The sequence below is a fragment of the Cervus elaphus genome, chromosome 14 (genome assembly GCF_910594005.1).
Source record: "Cervus elaphus chromosome 14, mCerEla1.1, whole genome shotgun sequence".
Taxonomy (NCBI): Eukaryota; Metazoa; Chordata; class Mammalia; order Artiodactyla; family Cervidae; genus Cervus; species Cervus elaphus.
In genome coordinates, this window is record NC_057828.1 from 71,266,695 (window position 1) to 71,288,923 (window position 22,229).

Genomic DNA, 22,229 nt, shown 5'->3' on the forward strand with positions numbered 1-22,229 from the left:
GTAAGTTTAGACAGAAAAAAACATAACCCAAATATGTTCAATTGTTATATTACATTTGGGGGGTAAATTTAACTCCTTATTTTGAAAACAATAAAAGTTTTTTCTTTTAAACAAATAAATAAAATAAAACAGTTTTTTATTAACAGAAAATCAGTTTCTCTTTATCCTATAAAAATAAATATTAAACAGATAGTTTTTCTAACTCAAGATACGTGCACTCCAACGTTCACTGCAGTACTATTTACAATAACCAAGACACAGAAGCAATGTAAATGTCCATCGACAGAATAGATAAATATGTGATATATATATATACATACATACATACATACATACATACATACAATGGAATATTACTCAGCCATAAGAAAGAGTGGAACAATGCCATTTGTAGCAACACAGATGGACCTAGAAATTATCATACAAAGTGAAGTAGGTCAGAGAAAGACAAATATCATATGGTATCACTTATGTGTGGAATCTAACAAATGATGCAAATCAACATATCTACAAAACAGACAAAGGCTCACAGACATAGAAAACAAACAGTTACAGGAGGGAAAGGGGGTTGATGGAGCGATAAATAAGGAGTTTGGGATTAGCAGATACAAACCTGCTATATAAAATAAACAAGGTCCTACTATATAGCACAAGGAATTACATTCAGTATTTCATAATAAACTCTAATGGAAAAGAAAATACTGTATATATTTGTATAACTGAATCACTTTGCTATATACCAGAAACGAACACAACATTGTAAATCAACCATACTTCAATAAAAAGAAATTATACAGTTATGTGTTGTTGTTTTTTAATAGCTCCTTGAAAGGGTGTCAGACTCCTTACCAGCCCAGCATGCCGATGAAAATGTCCCTCAGAGTCTGCACTCAGAAAGTTGGAATAAAATTCAAAGCCCTGCTGTCCTACGAGAGCGTTCATGGCCTCCCCCCACCCGCTATGTCTCCCCTCACCCCTCCTCCAGCCTCACCTCTCCTCCAGCCTCACCAACTGTGCTCCAACTACTCTGGACCCCATCCAGCCCTCTGGCTCCCCATGCTGGGTCCCTCCTCTTGCCCTTAGTACAAACAGCTCCCTTTGCCTCAAACACACCCGCCCCCCAACCCCATGCCCAGTCTTCTGAACAGCTCCTACCTGTTTTTCAGATTTCGGGTAAGGTTTCTTCCCTTCTTAAGAAGTCTCCACTGGGTGTCCCAACAAGGTGATCCTATTGTACTGTAGCTCCTCTCTCATCCCAATGCTGATCACATTCGTGTATACTGTCAGTGGATAAGACAATCTGATATGTGTGTAAGCTTCATCAGCTCCATAGGACTTCAGAATTGTAGCTCCAGCCCCAAGCATAACACCTGGCATGTAGGAGATATTTTATAACTACTCAAGGAATCGGAGAAGGCAATGGCACCCCACTCCAGTACTCTTGCCTGGAAAATCCCATGGATGGAGGAGCCTGGTGGGCTGCAGTCCATGGGGTCGCTAAGAGTCAGACACGACTGAGCAACTTCACTTTCACTTTTCCCTTTCATGCACTGGAGAAGGAAATGGCAACCCACTCCAGTGTTCTTGCCTAGAGAATCCAAGGGACGGGGGAGCCTGGTGGGCTGCCGTCTATGGGGTCACACAGAGTTGGACACGACTGAAGTGACTTAGCAGTAGCACTCAAGGAATAAATGAATCAATTCGTAAATTGCTTCTCCTTACCATCAGAGTGTGGAAATAAGACAGGATACTGTCTGGGCTTCCCTGGTGGCTCAGCAGTAAAGACTGTGCAATGCGACATGGATTCGATCTGTGGGTTGGGAAGATCCCCTTAAGGAAATGGCAACCCACTCCAGTATCCTTGCCTGGGGAATCCCATGGACAGAAGGGCCTAGCAGGCTCCACGGGGTCCCAAAGAGTCGGATGCAACTTAGCGACTAAGCAACAACTGTAATCTACCCCCATGCTTTGAGCAGATGAAGATAATAAACTAGAAGAAAAGGCCACAAGAGGGAGGGATGGGAGGACAGCCAGGTGGATGGCATTATCTGTGTGTTAACTCTGTCAGATTCTCCACCCAAATGGATTTTCCTTCCACCCCAGACTGTGGCTGGGATGCTGGTTTCACCAGCAGTCTGTGGGCATAGTGAAAATCGTTATCACGAGTCATCCAAGCAAAGCGGAAACAGCCAGGTAAATCTGTCCCGTACAAATCACACAAGGCATTCCAAGGCCAAGTAAAAATGAATATTGGATTAGCCCTCCATTCATGCGGATAATTGAGAGTTAGGCCAGTTTGGGGTTTGTTTGCTCGTCTACTTTTAAATCCAGCCAGCCTGGGAGGCGAGTGAGGCCAGCAAGACAGCACAGGGCAGGACAGAACCTGCTGTTGCTCTGGACAGAGAGTCGGAACAAGCGGCCTGTTGGCATCACTGGGTCAAGGACCATGAGGTCATTCCATGTACCCAGTTCTTTCCTGTGTCTCCCAGTCCAGAGGAGGGAAAAAAATGGGGCAGAAGGACTAACAGCCATTCTACCAGGGTGTCAAAGCAAACAGCAAGAAGCCACATAAATTTAAATAACAAAGACACTGTTCTCGGAGAGAAGAGAAGAAAGGGAAAAGAGTAACCCACCCACCCATGTATGCCAAGTCACAAAATTTAATTAGCGAGATAAGCATTGGGGAGGCTGAGATCGGGTGGGTTGATGCGGCTTTCTTTTTTAGTTATGAGCTTGCCAGGGTGAAAGGAGGGAGAGAAATAATTTGAGCAGAGAATTAACATCTTCTAATAATCTTAGACAAAACCCGACTCTGTTTTGCTTTGGTTTGTAAATTAGCTCATGATGAGAGTGTCTCTTCAGCTCCCTGCCATTGTCTTCCCAGGCCCGTTCGCTGAATGCCGCCCTGACCCCAACGCCCTTGCAGCTCAAGTACAACATTCGAGAGCGCGAGGGAACAATTATTATAAAGTGAAGTACTTGCAGTTTTGCTGCAAAATCAATGAACTTTTCAAGTGATTTTTATCATATTTTGCAGCTGTTCTGTTAGCTTTTGAGTGGTTATCACACCGTCAGCCCCGGTGTTTCTAAAGAGCCTTGTTCATCTCGAAGCCTCGCCTTCTCCTTGAAGAGCAGCTGCCGCCGCCCTGTCTAGAAAGGTGGGCGGCTGCAGAGGGGACCCCGGGGGCTACTGCCAGTGAAGGACAGCCTCCCCGCGTGTGCGACTCCCGGGCCTCTCACCTCCTCGCAATTTTTTAGCACTTCCTCGGGCCTGAGTTCTCCCGAGAGCTTAGGGTTATCTAGCTCACCTTGTTGCGAAATTCCGGAAGAGCCCATCTTGCATCTTCTAGCTGCACAAGCGGAGGGCAATAGAGTGTGTAGGTTAGAGATCAGCTAGCTGCTGTCTCCTGGATAGGAACACGGAGATTCTGAGAATCGCCCAGGAGCACCCAACATACTAGAACAATAGGCCTTAAAGAGGAAGTCTGGGGAGACCCTGGGGCGCATGCGCAACTCTTCCACTCCGGCTCACTGGAGCCAGATTCTGCAGAGGGGTGGGGAGAGCAACACCATTCTTCCCTGCAATCTTCCTGCCCAACCGGCAGGGCATGGAGGCGAAACCAAGTCCTTCTGGCGTGAGTTGAGCTTGAGGACACTAAGAAAGTAAAATCCATCAGGAATCTTTGCTTAAAATATAGTTGGTTTTATTTTCTCATGTTCACTGAGAATCCAGGTGACCCACATAAAATACTGAAGCTTCAACGTTCAGGTTTACTTTAAATGGCTCTAAAATGGGCCTATTTCATAATGCCAAATAACACCATATTTAGCTGTGACACTGAATTAGTGAGAAATCTGAAAATATGCCCACTGTCTTCTCCTCCCCTCTTTGTTCCAAATTCAGTGGACTATTGATCCACTAGAAGAATCAGAATTGGTGGTTCCATGAGACCCAGGGGTAAGTGCTCTTTTGAATGTGGGTTAAGCAAGTGTTTTCTCCAATAACCTTGCCCTAGAAAACCTAACGGTCTGGAAGATCCCCTGGAGGAGGTCCTGGCAACCCACTCCAGTATTCTTGGCTGGAGAATCCCCATGGACAGAGGAGCCTGGCAGGCTCCATGGGGTCGCAAAGAGTCAGACACGACTGAGTGACTAAACACAGCATAGATAGGAGGACAGTCCACACTGAGAATCAACACAAGGTGGAGCTGGTGCAGGTGAGAGTAACAGCATTCCATTTTAATTACTTTAAAGATTCATCTGAATTAAGTAGATCAGGCAATGTGCAGGCATGGGGTTCTAAATCCATCTGATGGTGTTAATTTGAAGGTAAATCAGCAAGAGATTTTATTATGCTTATCCCCAAATAAGTGCCCACAAACTCGGTCATTGCTACTGTCTTTTAACCTGCTACATTTGAGAAGACTCAGTGACAAACCAAGGAACTGTTACCAAGGATTGACTGGTTGTTGGGGGAGAAAAACTGACCACAATAGCAAACATGTATTCAGTTATTTCTACATATCAGGTGCTATACCAAGCACTTAACAACCACCTCTTAAGATAGACACTGTTATTAGCTCCATTTTACAGAAGAGGAAGCTGAGTCACAGAGAGGTTAAGTAGTTTGCCCAAGGTCACACAGCTGGTAGGTAGCAGAGCAGGGGTTTGGAGGCAGCTGAGGTTTGGAAATCCTATTATGAAACTATGACAGTGCTAGCTGCAAGTATCCAGCCTTTGGCAAAATAAGAGTTTGACAAAAGAAATGTCTTTTCAAGACCTCAAGTCAATCAATATTCCATTTGCTCAAGCAGCATGAACAAGGATATCTACACTCCGCTAAGCAGTGCAAAACAGGGGATCCAAAGACCCAGAAAAAGTAAGCAAAAGAGACACAGAGCATCTGACCCATCAAGGCTTGAGGGTTTAGAGTTAGCTCCCTGGAGGAGATGGAATCAATCTAGGGCTAGAAGTTTGGATGATATTTAGAAAAGAAGTCAAAGAACATTGAACAAAAGAGAACATAGCATGAGCTAGGAAGTAGAAGTCAAAATATGCATGTAATTTCAAGGTCAGTCAGTAGAATGATCTGGCTGATGCAGAGTAACAGGAAGTAATTTTTAAAAATGTAAAAATAGTAAAGTGAGGCCAAATACAGCAAATTAAAATTTTCAGCTGAAGTAGAGATGCTGTCTTAAAAATACTGGCAGGCCACTAGAGGAGTTCAAACTGTGTGTAAATGAGTGAAACTTGTGTTTGAAACAGATCGTTCAAACTGTCGGTGGGGAGTGGGGAGAGGGCCTGAGTCTGAAGATCCTGGACCATGGTTATAGCAGAGTAAAGGAAAAGGGTCCATAGACCCTCCTGGCACCAACCACTAGAAACCAAGAAATCAGAAGAGATCTTTGGTTTCAGAGGGGATGGAGGGTTTTAGAGTTAGCAAAATATATGTAAGGTACCTGAGACCACACAACCAGGATTGGGACTTGAACACATAGTCTTTTAATTGAGATCACACCTCTGGCCTCAGGACTTAATGAAGCTCAGCTTCTTGATGTCTCATCACAGAATGAAATCAGTGAGGGACAAAGTGATAGGTAGGAAGTGGATTTATTTAGAGAGAAACACACTTTACAGACAGAATGTGGGCCATGTCAGAAGGTGAGAGGCTCCAAAATACAGGGTGATTAGTTTTCTCAGGCTGGGTAATTTTATTGGCTAATGAGTTGGACGATTATTTCAACTATTACAGGGAAGGTGGGGGAGAGTTAGAGGAATTGGGCCACTGCCCACTTTTTACCTTTTATGGTTGGCCTCAGAACTGTCTTGGCAATGGTGGGTGTGTCCTATAGCATGCTAATGTACCACAATGAGCGTATAAGGAGGCTTAAGGTGCCCTGTAAGTCGAATCTTCCACCATCTTGGACCTGGTTGATTTTAAGCAGTTTTTGCTGTGTCCTATGTCTGTCATTCTTTTAAAGGTTGTGTCCTGCCCCCTTCCCTCCTGTTTCATAATCAGATAATTTATGGTCGAATCTGGGACACTTTGAGAGTGAACAGGAGGGCACTGTTAATAATCACCCACAGAATTCTCTAATGGCACAGTGGATAAGAATCTGACTGCCAGTGCAGGGGACACGGGTTCAATCCCTGGTCCAGGAAAATTCCACATGCCATGGGGCAAATAAGCCCATGCACCACAACTACTGAAGCATGCATGCCTAGAGCTTGTACTCCACAACAAGAAAGGCTGAGAAGCCTGTGCACTGCAACTAGAGATTAGACCCCATTCACTGCAACTAGAGCAATGACGACCCAATGCAGCCAAAAATAACAACAGTGGCCCACAAAAAAACACATAACTAGGACCAAGGAGGAAAAGCAGGATACATGGTCACCCTACACTAGGTGGTGGCAGGCATGTTTAGGAGCTGACAGGCAACGCCAGCCCAGAGCCCTGGATAGAAGACAGGACTATGGGATGTGGTCTCTGCTAGCTACAGAGAAGCAGAAGTTGAGGCTTAGAAAGAGGACCACTCTCTGCAACATCTGTTTCGGTAGAAAACAGGGATGCAAGGGCTAAGATGTTGTGGCTGACACATGAGGGATTAAAGGGACAGAGAAAGCCCAAAAAGGAGTTCTAGAACATTTGGTCAGAAAGGTAGGAAGAGAGCTAGTGCAATGCCATTTTCATTTTAGGACCTTCCCTTTACTGTGCACATTCCCACACACACATACACACAGACTCCCCAACCTGCAAGCTATAGGAAGAGCCATCCTTACACTCTAACTACTGGCCCCCCAGAAACCATGTGTAGTATTTACTTATTTCCTCAGCTGCTGCCCTATTTCTCCCACCTTCAACTCTTCATATGCTGTTGGTAGTGTTAGTTGCTCAGTTCAGTTCAGTTCAGTTGCTCAGTCACGTCCGACTCTTTGCAACCCCAGGGACTGCAGCACGCCACGCCTCCCTGTCCATCACCAACTCCCGGAGTTCACCCAAACCCATATCCATTGAGTTGGTGATGCCATCCAACCATCTCATCCTCTGTTGTCCCCTTCTCCTCCTGCCCTCAGTCTTTCCCAGCATTAGGGTATTTTCAAATGAGTCAGTTCTTCACATCAGGCGGCCAAAGTATTGGAGTTTCAGCTTCAGCATCAGTCCTTCCAATGAACACCCAGGACTGATCTCCTTTAGAATGGACTGGTTGGATCTCCTTGCAGTCCAAGGGACTCTCAAGAGTCTTCTCGAACACCATAGTTCAAAAGCATCAATCCTTCTGCGTTCAGCTTTCTTTATAGTCCAACTCTCATATCCATACATGACCACTGGAAAAACCATAGCCTTGACTAGACTCAGTCATGTCCAACTCTTTGCAACCCCGTGGACTGTAGCCTGCCAGGTTCTTCTGTCCATGGAATTCTACAGGCAAGAATATTGGAGTGGGTTGCCATTCCCTTCTCCAGGGAATTTTCTCAAGCCAGGGATCAAACCTGGGTCTCCTGCACTGCAGGCAGATTCATTACCATCTGAGCTACAGGGAAGCCCCATATTCTATTATCTATACTCAAAATGTCCTTCCCTTTCTCCTCTTCCTACCTCACCCTCCGGCACCAGGCTGACTCCTACTATTCTTTCAATGTTCAGCGAAGTCTTCATCTCCTTTAGGAAGCCTTTTCTGAATTTTCCACTGGGGCTGTGGGTCCCACTGAGTTCAATGGCAGGCAGTTTGCTCCCATCGCCACCCCTCCCACACCATGTTGTAATCACCTGCTTACTGGACGGTTTCCATTCCCAGACCACACGTTCTTGGAGTAAAGGAAAGATGTGTTCTATTTCCATTACCCATCGACCCTAGCACATGAAGTGATGGCGCTCAATAATTGAGGAATAAATCAATGAATCACTGGATTCACAAAGGGTCACAGACAAAAGCTTTGTGATTCTTCTCTCATCAAGTAATAAGGGTCATTAAAGACTTAAATCCATCTGTCTTGTGCTCTCTTGTTTGATGGCTGCAAAGAAAATAGAAACAGTCCTGGGTTCCTGCCATAAAATAGACTGGACAAGGAGAGAGAGGTAGATGCCCAGTCTTCTAATGGAAAGGAGTGCTAATGGCTGCACAGATTAAGATAACTAGTTTCTGTTTTCCCTCTGAATTTGGAGCAGTGAAGGGGAGACAGATCTTCATGGAGGAGGAGGGGATGGGTGCCATGCACACAAAAATTAGGTCTTTATATGAAGCCTGAAATCATTTCTGAAGACAGGGGTTGGAGAGCAGTCTCTGATGGAATTCACGGCTGACCACGTAACACTCTTCTGAGAGCCAGATATGGCACCCCAAGCAGAATCTAACACAGCTTCGGCAGCAGAAGACCCTGATCCACACCCAAAAATGTCAAACAGGCCCCTACTCAGCACAGGGCCAGCCTCTGGGGGGTGATGGGGTGGGAAGCAAATATTGTTACAGAGACAGAGAACACCAGCAGGTGCAAGAACCCCAGAATCCAAGAGGAAATCAGGCCATGAGCAGACACCAACTTAGACATCATCCAATCCCTAATTTTTTTATTATTAGATTAAATGGATGTAAAATGCCTAAAATTGGTAGTTGCTATAGATTAATCTATGCTCCTCCCCAAAATGCATATGTTGAAGCCCAATGTAATGCTATTTGGAGATAAAGCCTTTAATGTGGTCATTAAAGTTAAATAAGGTCTTAAGCGTGGTGGCCTAATCCCATAAGACTGAGGTCTGTATAAGAACAGGAAGAGATACTAGGAAGGCATTTGCACAGACTAGAGACCAGGAAGGGCCACATCTAGAAAGTGGCCATCTACAAGCCAAGGAGAGGGGCCTTGAGAAGATGACAAATTACAAGATATGTGTGATGGCTTATATAAGGAAACTGCTGCCAATATCATCCAATCACCAAGACTTCTCTAGTGGAGGCCACTGAGATTTCTGTAGGGAGCAATAGCCCAAAATCAACCCTGCCAATACCTTGACCTTGGACTTCCAGCCTCTACAACCATGAGAAATAAACTTCTGTCACTTAAGCCACTTAGTCTGTGCTTTGAGGTTCTGACCACCTTAGAAAGTGAATGCAGTAGTATATTGAGATTTTGTGGGAATAGATGATATTTATCTCTAGGCGAGGATGGGGCTGGTGGGATGGGAGCCAGAACCTAAAACATCTTCACTGGAAACTGAGAGAGAGGTAAAAAGCTTCCATTTCCTTGCAGAAATTCTGGCCTGAAGGCTGATTTGAAAGTTTCGAGCCACATAGGAAAGATCCTGTGAGGAGAGCCTCACAGAAAGAGAAGATGACAAATTACAAAGGATATCTGTGATGGTTTATATAAGGAAACTGCTTCCAATATCATCCAATCACCAAGACTTCCCCAGTGGAGGCCACTGGGATTTCTATAGGGAGCCATAGCCCAAAACACAGCAGCAATGAACCCTGGGGGTCAGGGACAAAAAATCAATACACGCACTGCCTTTGAAAACTCAAGATGTGCAATGAAAGCTTTGAGCAAGGACAAGAAAAAATAGAGTTCCTTTGGGTCTAGAGATTTTTTTCTCTTTTTCTTTTTTTTTAACAGATTGCCTGTCTGCTCCAAGAGATGGAGATTGAAAAGTCGTATTCTCTGTGTGGAGGATCAGAGAAAACCTTGAAAATCCCAGGATCCTAGAGGACTCACAAAGAGTCTCAAGAAGAAGCAGGACTGTGTGGGCCTGGTGGTCTGGCCGGTGTGGAGGACGTCAGAGCGAGACAGGGCTCCCTGCTGGCGCTGGGACAGCGCCTTTGAAGTATGCAGAGCTGCCCTTGTTATGAGGAACCACCCAGGCCTGAAGCCCTGCTTCTGGACACAGCAATCTGAAGGGAAAAAATAAAATAAAAAGGAAATGAGGTCTACACTTCTTGGAGAGTTTGGTCTAATTTCAGAAGGTTCAAACTTGTGTGCGTCTAGGAATCATCAGAGGGTGTGTTAAAAACCTAAATTTCCAACATCTACCCCAGAGACAGTGCTTCTCAAACTCTCTCTGGTGAGGGGCCAGGTTTTACTTATTTCCACTTCATCAGAGAGAGAGAGAGATTTTTATAAAATGCAATGTAAAGGAATGAATAGAAAATTTTAACTTTAAATAAGACATCATCCAATCCCTAATTTTTTTATTATTAGATTAAATGGATGTAAAATTACTCTGTTAAATTGCTATAAAATCTTCTGAACGCTTGCTCTCACTTTTTGTCCTTATTTTGGCAAGGATTGATCATAAACAGTCTATGAACAGGCAGGCACAGGTCGGTGAATTGTATTGAGTTTGTTCTAGAGTGCAGCCCATTATCAACATGCTGTCCACTCCGTAAACCAGCCCCAGTGATTAGGACACAATTATTCAGGAACTAAACTTGGAAAAATATTCCTCTAATCTTATGCCATGCAGTAGAGTATCCACCAGCCACATGTGAGTACTTGAAATATGACCAATCCAAATGGAGATGTGCCATAAATATAATATATATGCTGGATTTTGAAGATTTAGTATGTAAAAAAGAATGCTAAATATCTAATAATTTTTATATTGATTATATTTTGAAATAATATTTTGGATATTCTTATGTTTCATTTTTAAATATGGTTACTAAAATATTAAATTACGTATGAAGCTTGTACTATACGTACATGGGACAGCCATACTTATCAGGACATTATCCTCTTTTGTCCATTTATTTCTTGGTATCTATTAGGCATTTACTCTGAGCTGTGTATAAGCCAACCATATGCTTATTCTCCAGGAGCCTAAAATTGGTACACTCCCACCTCTGAGTTCCCACAGCACACACCCTGCTCTTAGATGGGATCTGTCAGAGCAGCAAATACCTTGGACTGGAGCAAAGGCTTCATTGAATCAGCAGCAGACCAAAAAGAAGTAGAAAATAAAAAACAACAACTATAGTAACAATATCAGTAGCAAGCAGATACTTAACACAACCAGGTTCTATGCTTAGCACTTTGCATACATTATTTTACTTAATCTTCATCACTCTCCAATGGGAGAGTGAGAGGGTCAGTTTACTGGATCAATTGGCTAGACTGTAGTGCTCAGTTGCTTAATTAAGCATTAACCTTGGTGTCTCTGTGAAGGTATTTTGTAGATGTAGTTCATAGCTACAACCAGTTGACTTTAAGTGAAGATTACACTTGAGAATGTGGGTGGGCCTCACCCAATCAGTTGAAGGCCTTACATGTAAACACTAAGGTTTCCCAAAGAAGAAATTCTGCCTTAAGACTGCAAGATCAGCTCCTGGCTACTGTTTTCAGTCTGCTGATCTGCCCTATAGATTTCGGACTTGCCAGTCCCACAACCCACAACTGTGTCAGCCAGTTCTTTAAAATAGCCACTTTATTCTAAATTCTTTAAAATAAATTGCATCAGCCAATTCTTTAACATAAGTCTTTATTTCCTATTTGGTTCTACTTCTTGGCAGAACCCTGACTGATACAGGGAGACATGGTTTTTACAGTTGCAAGGGGCTTCCAGGTGGTGCTAGAGGTAAAGAACCTACCTGCCAATGCAGGAGACTTAAAAAGCATGAGTTTGCTCCCTGGGTTGGGAAGACCCCCTGGAGGAGGGCATGGCAACCCACTCCAGTTTTCTTGCCTGGAGAATGCCATGCACAGAGGAGCCTGGCACGCTACAGTCCATCGGGTCACAATTTTTTTTTTTTTTTTTTTTTCGGGTCACAATTTTTGTAGTTGAGATGAGTGAATTTAACAAACATCTCACAGCCAATCGGTGGCAGAGCTAGGCCTCAGAACTAATGGGTCTGATTTGAATCCCATGTTTTTACCTGCTCTGTTCATGCATTCCCAGAGAGAAGGCAGTCACCAAGAGAGGCGTGGGCAAGGCAGGAAACACTGGCACTGCCCACGGAAGCTGCCCAGGGCGGCAGCAGGATGTGGTGCTGGCCAGGGCCCGGCTGACCCTAACTGCACAGGAGTGTCTGCTTTGGGTTAGAGGACATTAGGTGTCATTCAGAAACTCAGCCTGATTGCCCAGAGCCAAGGCTGGCCACAGAAGAGAAACTCTTACAGGCGCTGGTGAGAAACAGCCCAGAAATGCCCAGTCACTGCACTCCTGAGTCAGCGTGCCGAGCCCCTGATCTGGTAGGAGGGTTTGGCCATCTCTCCATGCCCAGGAAGCCAGGAGGCTACAGCGAATACAGAAGAGGATGCATCACAAGTCCCACCACCTCCAACTAGATCCAGGGCAAGGGTGCTGGTGGGCATTAGAGTTCCTGCAGGTCCTCTAATGAGCCCGAGCTACAGAATAAGAGGTTTCTCAACATTCTGATCCTTGACCATCCTCTGGATTTTGCATGTTCTAGAGAAATGCTTGGTCCATCCTTACAAATTTTTATTTCCCCAATTGTCTAGCACAGTGCTCAGCACATAGTAGGAGCTCAACAAATGCATGTCAAAGGACAGATCTAGGAGCGAATGAAGGAGCAAAGAGGTTTAGAGAGGACAAGTATTATATACCAAATACGTGAGTACACAAGAAAATTACCCCATGTATTGTCCAGGATGCATATAAAGAAAGAAAGAAATAGGGAGAAAAGGGAAATCTGGGATGCAGGCAAGGGCCTGCCTGGAAATGGCTTGCAGGTTCCCTTGGCAGCATGGAGACCTGTGAGGGGGAGGCAGGAGGCACAGTGGGGGTCTGGAAGCCGGGTGGAAAGTCACTCAGGCCCTTGAAGGCCGGGCTCCAAAGTCTGGACAGATGCTCATTTCCACAGCAGGGGCTGCTCCAGAAGGCTCCAAGAGGCAGCACGGTCTGGGAGATAAAGCTCAGGCTTGGAAGCAGAAGACCTGGACCACGTTTGCGCCCCCACCGCTGACTCACCCTCCGCCCGCCAAGGGTGGAGGAGGCGCGGGGGTGGAAGGGGCCAGCTGCCCCTCTGCGCGGGGCTTCTCAGCCTGGAAAATGGAGATAACGCCTCCCATTAGGAAAGGCTTGGGAGGGCTTTGTGTACCGTGAATGCGAAGGGCTACCGGGCGCTGGAAGCCAGAAACAGGCTCCTTAGCCGTCAGCCTGCAGCAAAATCTGCCTCCTGTCGCTTTCCAGTACCCCTGCCCAGGAGACAGTGTGGACCCCAGTAACCAGGGTATGGCTTCCTCCACAACCTTGGATTCCTGTGCTGTGGTGTTTTGTTTTCCCAGGAAAGCACAGGCTAGTCTCATTCTCTCTCTGGAGAGCCTGTCCCTGGAGCTTGGGAGCCAGTTTGAGCCTCCTGGGCGCCTGCCTGCATCTTTACCCACCGCCTTGCGTCCTCTAGAAAGTCCCTGAAATTCATCAGCGTCTCCCCCAGTTCTGCTGCTCCGAATCAAACTCTTAGAGCCTGCACGTTCCCCTCTGTATAAATAGGGACACCAGTTTTCTGTACCGCAGAGGATGGTTCTGAGGCTTAACTGGGGTAACGCGTGGGAAGCCCTCAGCACGGGGACTGACCTAGAATAAGATCTAGGTAAATGTTAGTCCGTTCATCACTATTATCTGCAAACACATTCCATCCGTGACAGACCCTACAGGGAGCCTGTCTTATCCATCCTGACGGGGACGACTCAAATCTCACCTCTTCCATCAAGTTTTCCCACTCTCTTCCTCTTGATTGGGCTTGGTTTGTGCCAAACCCACAAACCGATGTGTTATGGAATATGGAGCTCCAAGATGACTTGCCACCATCTGTCAGGTATTACTGTGATTTGTTTGCATGGCTTCCTCCCCCACCCTAAAGACTCTTCCCGTTACTTTCTGTGGGAGATATGAGATGTGCCACCCAGCCCCTCCCTTAACGAAGGACCACCTGCACAGCTGTGGGAGGCACCCAGACATACCATGGGTGTCTCAGTCATTTCTTCATGTCTCATTGTGCCTTACACTCACTACATGCTTGATGGAGATATATGATGAGTAACCAGGGGGCTCCTTTATCCCTCTGCTATCTTCTCCACCTTCTCTGGCTTCCGTATAAACAGGCAGCATCCAGATCTTTTCTTTGTTAGAAAAACTGCTACATAATTAGGACTGAATAAAACCTTCATGTACAATATTGGTTTTGCACCAATTCTATGTATCCCTATAGTGAAAATGAAAGTCGCTCAGTTGTGTCCAACCCTTTGCCACCCCATGGACTATACAGTGCATGGAATTCTCCAGGCCAGAATACTGGAGTGGGGAGCCTTTCCCTCCTCCAGGGGATCTTCCCAGCCCAGGGATCGAACCCAGGTCTCCCGCATTGCAGGCGGATTCTTTACCAGCTGAGCCACAAAGGAAGCCCTCTCTATAGTGGTTTCCCCCAGTTTAATAAATAGTATTTGTAAGGTAGTTATCTTTTGCTATTGACATTTTACAGCTCAAAGACAGCACCTCCCAAGAACTCTTTAGTTCTTTAGCCTAGAAAGTTTAGCTTAGAAAGAACTGAGTTGCGAGCAAATAGAATGTTCTTACGCTGTAGGCGAAGAGAGACATCCTCACAGCCATCCTTGTGCCCATCGCCCCCTTCCCTTTACTTTCTCTTAGGTCTGTTTGTGAATTTTGTTATATCATTTGTTGTGGCCTGTCTTCAAGTCTCCTGCACCTAACACTCTGCCTGACACATAGGCTGTTCAGTGACTGTTGCTGTTAAAATTTTTCTTGGAGTGTTTCTGCCAACTATGATTGGGATTCTTGAGCTGGCAGGAGTTGGGGGAAGGATGATGGGACGTGACAACTTCACAAAGGGACTAAAGATTTTCCCATCTCCCCTGCAGTGCAATATATCTGATTATGCACATAATTAAACACATCCCTATGGAAAGCAATTCTCTCATAAACCACAAACAACGGAAGGTATGTCATTATAACTAAAGCAACATAGTACTGTGAGCAAGATATGGACACTGCTGTAGTAGAGGTTGTCCAGTAGAAGCCCCTTTCAACAATGTGTCACTAATCAATAGCTTGTATCCCTTATTTGGCTTATTCTCTTTCTCTCATTCCGCAAGCAAAGATCTAGATCATTTGATGGTCCCACAGTGTTGGGAAGACAAAAGCTGGAATTCAAGGATATCAAGGTGGTTATTACTTAAGAAACCCAGATCCTATTAAAAAAAAAAAAAATCCTCAGCAAGATAAGCTTACAATTCTGTGCAGTTCTTGCTCTTGAACTATTTGCTGAATCCTAAGCTGCGCTGAATGAAAGGATGGGAAATCAGGTAGAAATAGCTGCTAAGAAGCTACAAATGTTAAGCAAAACAAAAAAAATTATCAGTTGTATTAAGTGCAGAGACTCAAATTAAACAATGGCCCATGAAGGAGAAGTATTCTCAATTACACACCAAACTTTTAGTTGAGACACCGGAAAGAAAAACCAGAAATTAAGCAGCTCACAGAGAGTCCACATATAATCCTAAACTGTCTTTAAACTGTCTCAACATGCAATTTAATCAAAGTAATCTATGCTTAGTCTAATTGCTGGTCAAATGAATAAATCTTCTCCAGAGGTAAATAATATCATCAAGATCTCTAAAATTTTTTCAAATACAATGTCCAGCATTTAATTAAAAATTATAAAGCATATCAGAAGATAGGACCAAATGATTAAACATATAGAGAAAAATAGACAATAGAAAAACTAACAGATGATTCATTTATTTGAATCATCACATATGGAACTTAAAATGATTATGATTAATGGGTTTAAGAAAATGTATGATAAGATGGAAATTTCACCAGTGAATTATGTTTAAAAGAATCAAATATAACGTCTAACAAGAAAAAAAAATGCAATTTCAGATATCATGGAGTAAAGAGATTGATTTAACAGCATATTACTACATCAGAAGAGATTATTCAACTGGAAAATAGATTAGCAGAAAATATAGAGATAGACACACTGAGGAAAATAATGAAAAAAAATTATAAACAGTCCACAGGTCAAAGAAGGAATCAAAATGAAAATCAAAAAATATTTGGAAATGAAAGATAAAAAATAAGAAATTATTAAAGCTTGTAAAACACAACAAAAGCCTAGTTAAGAGGGAAACTTATAGTTTAAATCCACATACCAGAAAACAATGAAAGCTGAAAATCAATTATCTAAAGCATCTGGCTCAAGAAGCTAGAAAAATTACAGCAAATTAGACACAAAGAAACTATGAGAAAGAAAATTTAAACAAACAGACAAATTAATTCAAAAACACAATTTGACACAAGGACAAATTTTAAAATCTGAAAGTTTATCTCTATTTCATTAATTGAATTCATAACTTAAAACTTACAAAGAAAATTCCAGGCCCAGATAACTTTATAAATTTTTCCAAATATTTAAGAAAGATATAAACTTATACCAACATTTTCAAGCTCATTGTATAAAATCAGCATAATCTTGATAATAAAACCAAATAAGCTTATCCTAAGAAAAAATTCAACCCAAAGGGTATCTATCCCCCAAATATCATACATTATATTTAATGGTGAAATATTTAAAGTTTTTACCCTGAGAATGTCCATTACCACCACTACTGTTTAAGAATGGATTTTTAGAGATCCTAGTTGGTATAATAAGTCAAGAAAGAGAAACATAAAGTATAAAAATTTGAAAATAAGGTGTCAAATTATTATTATTCATAGATACATAAAAACCGGCTACATAGAATTCCAAAACTAAGAGACAGATAAAATATTCAAATAAATAATTGATTTCATCAAAGTCACCAATCAAACATCAGTATGCAAAATGGATTGTATTTCCATATATTAGAAACAAAATATTATAAAATTGAATTTTAAATTTTACTATTTATGAAAGCAACTAAAATATTAAATACCAAAGAATAAATATAATAGAAAGTATCTATGACCTTTATCCAGACAACTGTGAAACATTAACACTGGGAGAGATTACAAAAAATTTAAATAAAGGAATAAACCACATTCATAGATGGGAAAATTCCAGGTTTTAAAGATGTCATTTCTTTCTCAATTGATAGAGAGATTCAATGCAATTCCAAACATATCTCAGCATGCTCTTTTTCTGTAAATTGATAACTATTTCTAAAAATCTAGTGTAAATGCAAAGGTCAAGAATAAATGATACACTGGATATCCATATTGGAAAAACAGTGCTATCTTGACCCTTAATTCATACCATACACAACTATAAACCTAGATTTTTATAAAATTAAAATATTATGTTTCTATAACAGAGTTTTCCAATTAGACTTCCTATAATAATGAAAATGTTTTACATTTGCATCATCCAATATTGTAGCCTTTAATCACATATGACTTTTGAACCCTTAAAATGTGTCTATTAAAATGCTTGAAAACTGAATTTTTAAAATGTTATTCATATCAAATAATTCAAATTTAAACTGCCACAAAGAATGTTGCTTTTAGCATAGATGAACCGGAAAACTATATTTACATTTCTACCTGAATAATTTGAACAAAAGACAAAAAAATTACAAGACAATATACTTTAAGATACTGAACATCAAGCAGCAAAGAAGAGTGACCCTTGAGAAAAAGGAAACAAACAAGGTGAGTCCTATGATTGCCTCAATATACTATCTTGCGAGAGCTTCCATAGTGCAAGGAGAGGAGATTCAGGAAGAGCCCAGAAGACCTCCAGAGTTGAGGAGATGGAGTTGAAAGTCCGAGGAAACCAAGGTTACTGGAGTAGAGAAAAGAGTATCAGGAGAAAAGATAGCTTCATACAGGAAGAATCTGTAGATCTGCTGAAGGTCCCTTCAAATATTGAACAGAGAGTTAGTCAGCACATGTATGAAGAAATGACCCAACACCAGGAAAATAACCACAAGAAAGGATCAAAAAGAACAGTATAAAGCACACACATGCAAAGCTGAAAATATCACCTGTTGCCACCAGCCAAACTGGAAAACTTGATAGTTCACAGAGCATCAAGCAGAGTACTCATAGTACTCAACAGTGAGCAAACATTAACCCAAACTAAACACTGCTCTGATCTGCCTAATAAAACTTAAAAACAAGACCCCATAATACCACTGCTTTCAGATAACTGCTTCCCAGAACAAAGCCCAAAAATATTTATAGGAATATAAAAACATCTAGTACCCAGTGGGGTAAAATTTTTAATGCCTCATATAAAATAAAAACTTACCAGGCATGCAAAGGAGAGGATAAAATGACTAATTAAAATCAGCAGACATGGATATTAAAATAGTTATCATAGCTATTAATATATGTCATATGTACCAAAAGTTAAGTAGAGGCATGAAAAGTATATTTAAAAGACACATAGCAAATTTCAAAAACACACTAGATGAAATCAACAGCAGAACAGCCATTCCAGAAGAAAAGATTAGTGAACTTGAAGGTAATACAATAAAGACCATCTAAAATAAAGCACAGAGAAAATACTTTCTCAAATAAAGACAGCAAAAACAAGCTGTGGGACAATTTCAAGCAGCCTAATTATATGAGTCATTGGGATTGCTGAAGGACAGGGGGAGGAAAAAGAAGAAAACACTTGAAGAAATCATGGTTGAGATGTTTCCAAACTTGCTGAAAACCGTAAAACCACAAATCCAAAATGTCCTATGAACCCTCACAAGAAAAGAAATGTGGAGAAAAATACACCAAGGCACATCATAGTCTAGTTGCTTTAAACCAGTGATAACACTTAATCTTAGAGAATCAGAGGGAGAAAAAGTAACATAGAGGAATAAAAGGACAACAGTAGATTCCTCACTAAAAACAATGAAAAGGAGTAAACATTGGAGCAGCATCTTTAAAGTACGTAAGAGAAAGAAAACTGCTAACCTAGAGCTCTATATCCGTAAAAATAATCTTTAAAAATTAAGGTGAAATGGAGCCCAAAACGGGCCCGCTAGGTCTGTCCACGGAGCTGGTCTCGTGAGTGACGCTCTCGGGTCCGCGGCGGGCAAAAAAAAAAAAAAAAAAAAATTAAGGTGAAATGGAGACATTTTTAGGCATACAGAAGCTGACACAATTCATCACCAGGAGATCCATATTATAAGAAATGCAAAGGGAAGTCCTTCAAGCAGAGCCAAATGATAATGGATAGAAATAAAGGATCTATACAAATAATAGAAGAGCAGCAGAAATGGTAGCCAAATGAGTAAATATGTAAAAATGTTTTCTTATTATTTATATTTGGTTAAATGAGAAAATTAAAAGTATGAAACTTCTAGAAAAAAATAAAGCACAAAATCTTCTTGATCTTGGTTATTAGAGATTTCTTACAACAGCAAAAGCAGATGTATAATAGAACAAGCTGATAAATTGTACTTTGTCAAAATTAAATCTTATGCTTTTCAAAAGACACTGATAAGAATAGAAAGACAAGCCATGGACTCAGAGAAAATATTTGCATGTTACATATTTGATAAAGAACTAAGCCCAGGATACTTTTTTAACTCCCAAAACTCAATAAGAAAATAAAGAACTTTAAAATGGGCAAAAGATTTGAACAGACACTTCACTAAAGAAGACAGATAGATGGCAAGTAAGCACATGAAAAGATGCTCAATGTCATTAGTCATTTGGGAAATTCAAATTAAAACTATGAGATACTGTACACCAACAAAAATGGCTATAATCAAAACAACAAACTCCCAAGTGTTGGTGAGTATGTGAAGCAACTATAATTCTCATACACAGTTGATCTAAATGTAAAGTGTGACAACTTTGGAAACACCTTTCTGGTTTCTTAAAAAGTTAAACACATACCTACCACGTGATCCAGCCAATCTGTGCCTAGGTATTTACCTAAGAGAAACAAAAGAAATGGACATCACAGAATAGCCTGAATAATGGTCACCACCCCCCACTCCAAAAATGTCCACACTCTGTTCCCTAGAACCTGTGATTATGTTACTTTACACAGCAAAAGGACTTTTCTAAGTAGTGTTACTGACTTTGAGATGAGGAGATTAGTCTGGATTACCTAGGTGAGCCCAATCTAATCACATTAATCCTTAAAAGCAGAGAACCTTTCCTAGTTGTGGTCAGAGGGAGATGTAGCAACAGAAGAAAGGCCAGAGAGAAGCAATATTTGCTGCCTCTGGAGATGGAGGAAAGGGCCACAACCAAGGAATCTAGTAACTGGAAGAGGCCAGGAAATGGATTCTCCTTAGAGTCTTTAGAAAGGAACTCAGCCCTACTGACATTGATTTTAGACCATTGTCAGGCTTCTGGTCTATAGAACTGTTATTTTATGCCACTAGGTTTGTGATCATTTGTCATGGCAGCAATAGAAAAACTAATATGTTTTCATAGCACCTTGATTTATAATAATCCCAAACAGAAAACAACCCACACACTCGTCAATAAATGTATGAATAAATTGTAGTATATCCATACAATGGAATATTACACAGCAGTAAAAAGGAATGAAATATTGATATACTCAACAGTATGATAAATCTCTAAAATAATTATGCTGAAAGAAGCAGAACCAAAACAAAAAGAGTACATGCTTTATGAGTCTTTTTATATAAAATCCTAGAAAATGCAAATGGATCTATCATTACAGAAAGCAGGCCAGTGGTTGCCTAAAGACAGGGGGAAAGTTGGGAGGGAGAGATTGCAAAGGGGCACAAAGAAATTTTGAGGGATGATTGCTGATTGTGCCCCTTGATTGTGGTAATGGTTTCAGAGTGCCCATAAGTCAAAACATATCCAATTGTACTCTTTAGAATGTGTAGTTTATTGTTTACTGATTACATGTCAATGAATCTAGTAAAAGAAATCTAAGTAGCTACATGAGGCTGGTGATGACTATATTGGATGATGAAGTTCTAGAATATAAAATAAGAGAATATATGCATGACCTTGGGCATACATAAAGATTTTTTAAATTAAAAGCAACAATTGTCAAGGAAATGATTGATAAATTGAACTTCACTAAAATTAAGAATTAAAGCTCTTCAATGTAGAGCATTCAGAGGGTGAAATGGCAAGTCACTGAGTAGCAAAAGATATTTGTTACACAAATATTAATAAGTTGTGTGTGTGTAGGACTTGTATCCAGAATATATATAAAAAAACAAATCAAAAAAGAAAAATATTCATGTTGATGTACGGCAAAAACCATCACAATATTGTAAAGTAAATATACTCCAATAAAATTAATTAATTTTTTTTTAAATAAAAAGTCATACACATATTTACAAAAAAAAAGAAAAATAGAGAACCCAACTTTTTTAAACAGGCAAAAGACTTGTACTGGCACTTCTCAAAAGAGAATATTCAAATGGTCAAAGACCACATGAAAAGGAGGTCCTTATCAGTCATCAGTTCAGTTCAGTTCAGTCGCTCTGTCGCGTCTGATTCTTTGCGACCCCATGAACTGCAGCATGCCGGGCCTCCCTGTCCAACACCAACTCCTGGAATTTACCCAAACTCACGTCCATTGAGTCGGTGATGCCATCCAACCCTCTCATCCTCTGTCATCCCCTTCTCCTTCTGCCCTCAATCTTTCCCAGCATCAGGGTCTTTTCAAATGAGTCAATTCTTCACATCGGGTGGCCAAAGTATTGGAGTTTAAGCTTCAGCATCAGTCCTTCCAATGAACACCCAGGACTGATCTCCTTTAGGATGGACTGGTTGGATCTCCTTGCAGTCCAAGGGAATCTCAAGAGTCTTCTACAACGCCACAGTTCAAAAGCATCAATTCTTCTGCGTTCAGCTTTCTTTATAGTCCAACTCTCACATCCATACATGACTACTGGAAAAACCATAGCATCAGTTATCAGGGAAATGAAAATAAAGACTTCAATGAGATATGGTACACATACACCAGAATCATTAAAAATGTCGAGAAATGTTTAAAAACATTAAACTGTTAGTTTATTTATGGAGCAATTGGAATTCTCACACATTACCGGTGGGAGAGTTAATTTTAATTAAATTTCAAACACTTCGAAAATTCTTTACTTAAATCTAATAGTAAATGGACAATTTTACTAAAATCTAATAGTCCCTGTTAATCAGTAATTCTGTCTTTGGTATATGCCCATCATAATGCATACAATGTGCCTGGAAAAGCTTGTATGAAATTGTTCATAATGCCATTATTCATCAACATCAAAATCATGAAACAATTCAAATGTTTATCAATAACAGAATGAACGAATAAACCATATATAACACAGGGACACAGAGA

The 22,229-nt window shown here is 41.3% G+C and overlaps 1 long non-coding RNA gene across 1 annotated transcript; it reads right to left on the reverse strand.

Moving 5' to 3' along the window:
- Positions 1-1,161: 1,161 nt before the first annotated feature.
- Positions 1,162-21,527, reverse strand: LOC122708201. The gene is made up of 3 exons (XR_006345044.1): positions 21,472-21,527; positions 19,793-19,831; positions 1,162-1,370 (listed from the first exon to the last, which is right to left on the reverse strand). It is a non-coding gene; the product is annotated as an uncharacterized LOC122708201 (long non-coding RNA).
- Between the last annotated feature and the right edge of the window lie 702 nt (positions 21,528-22,229).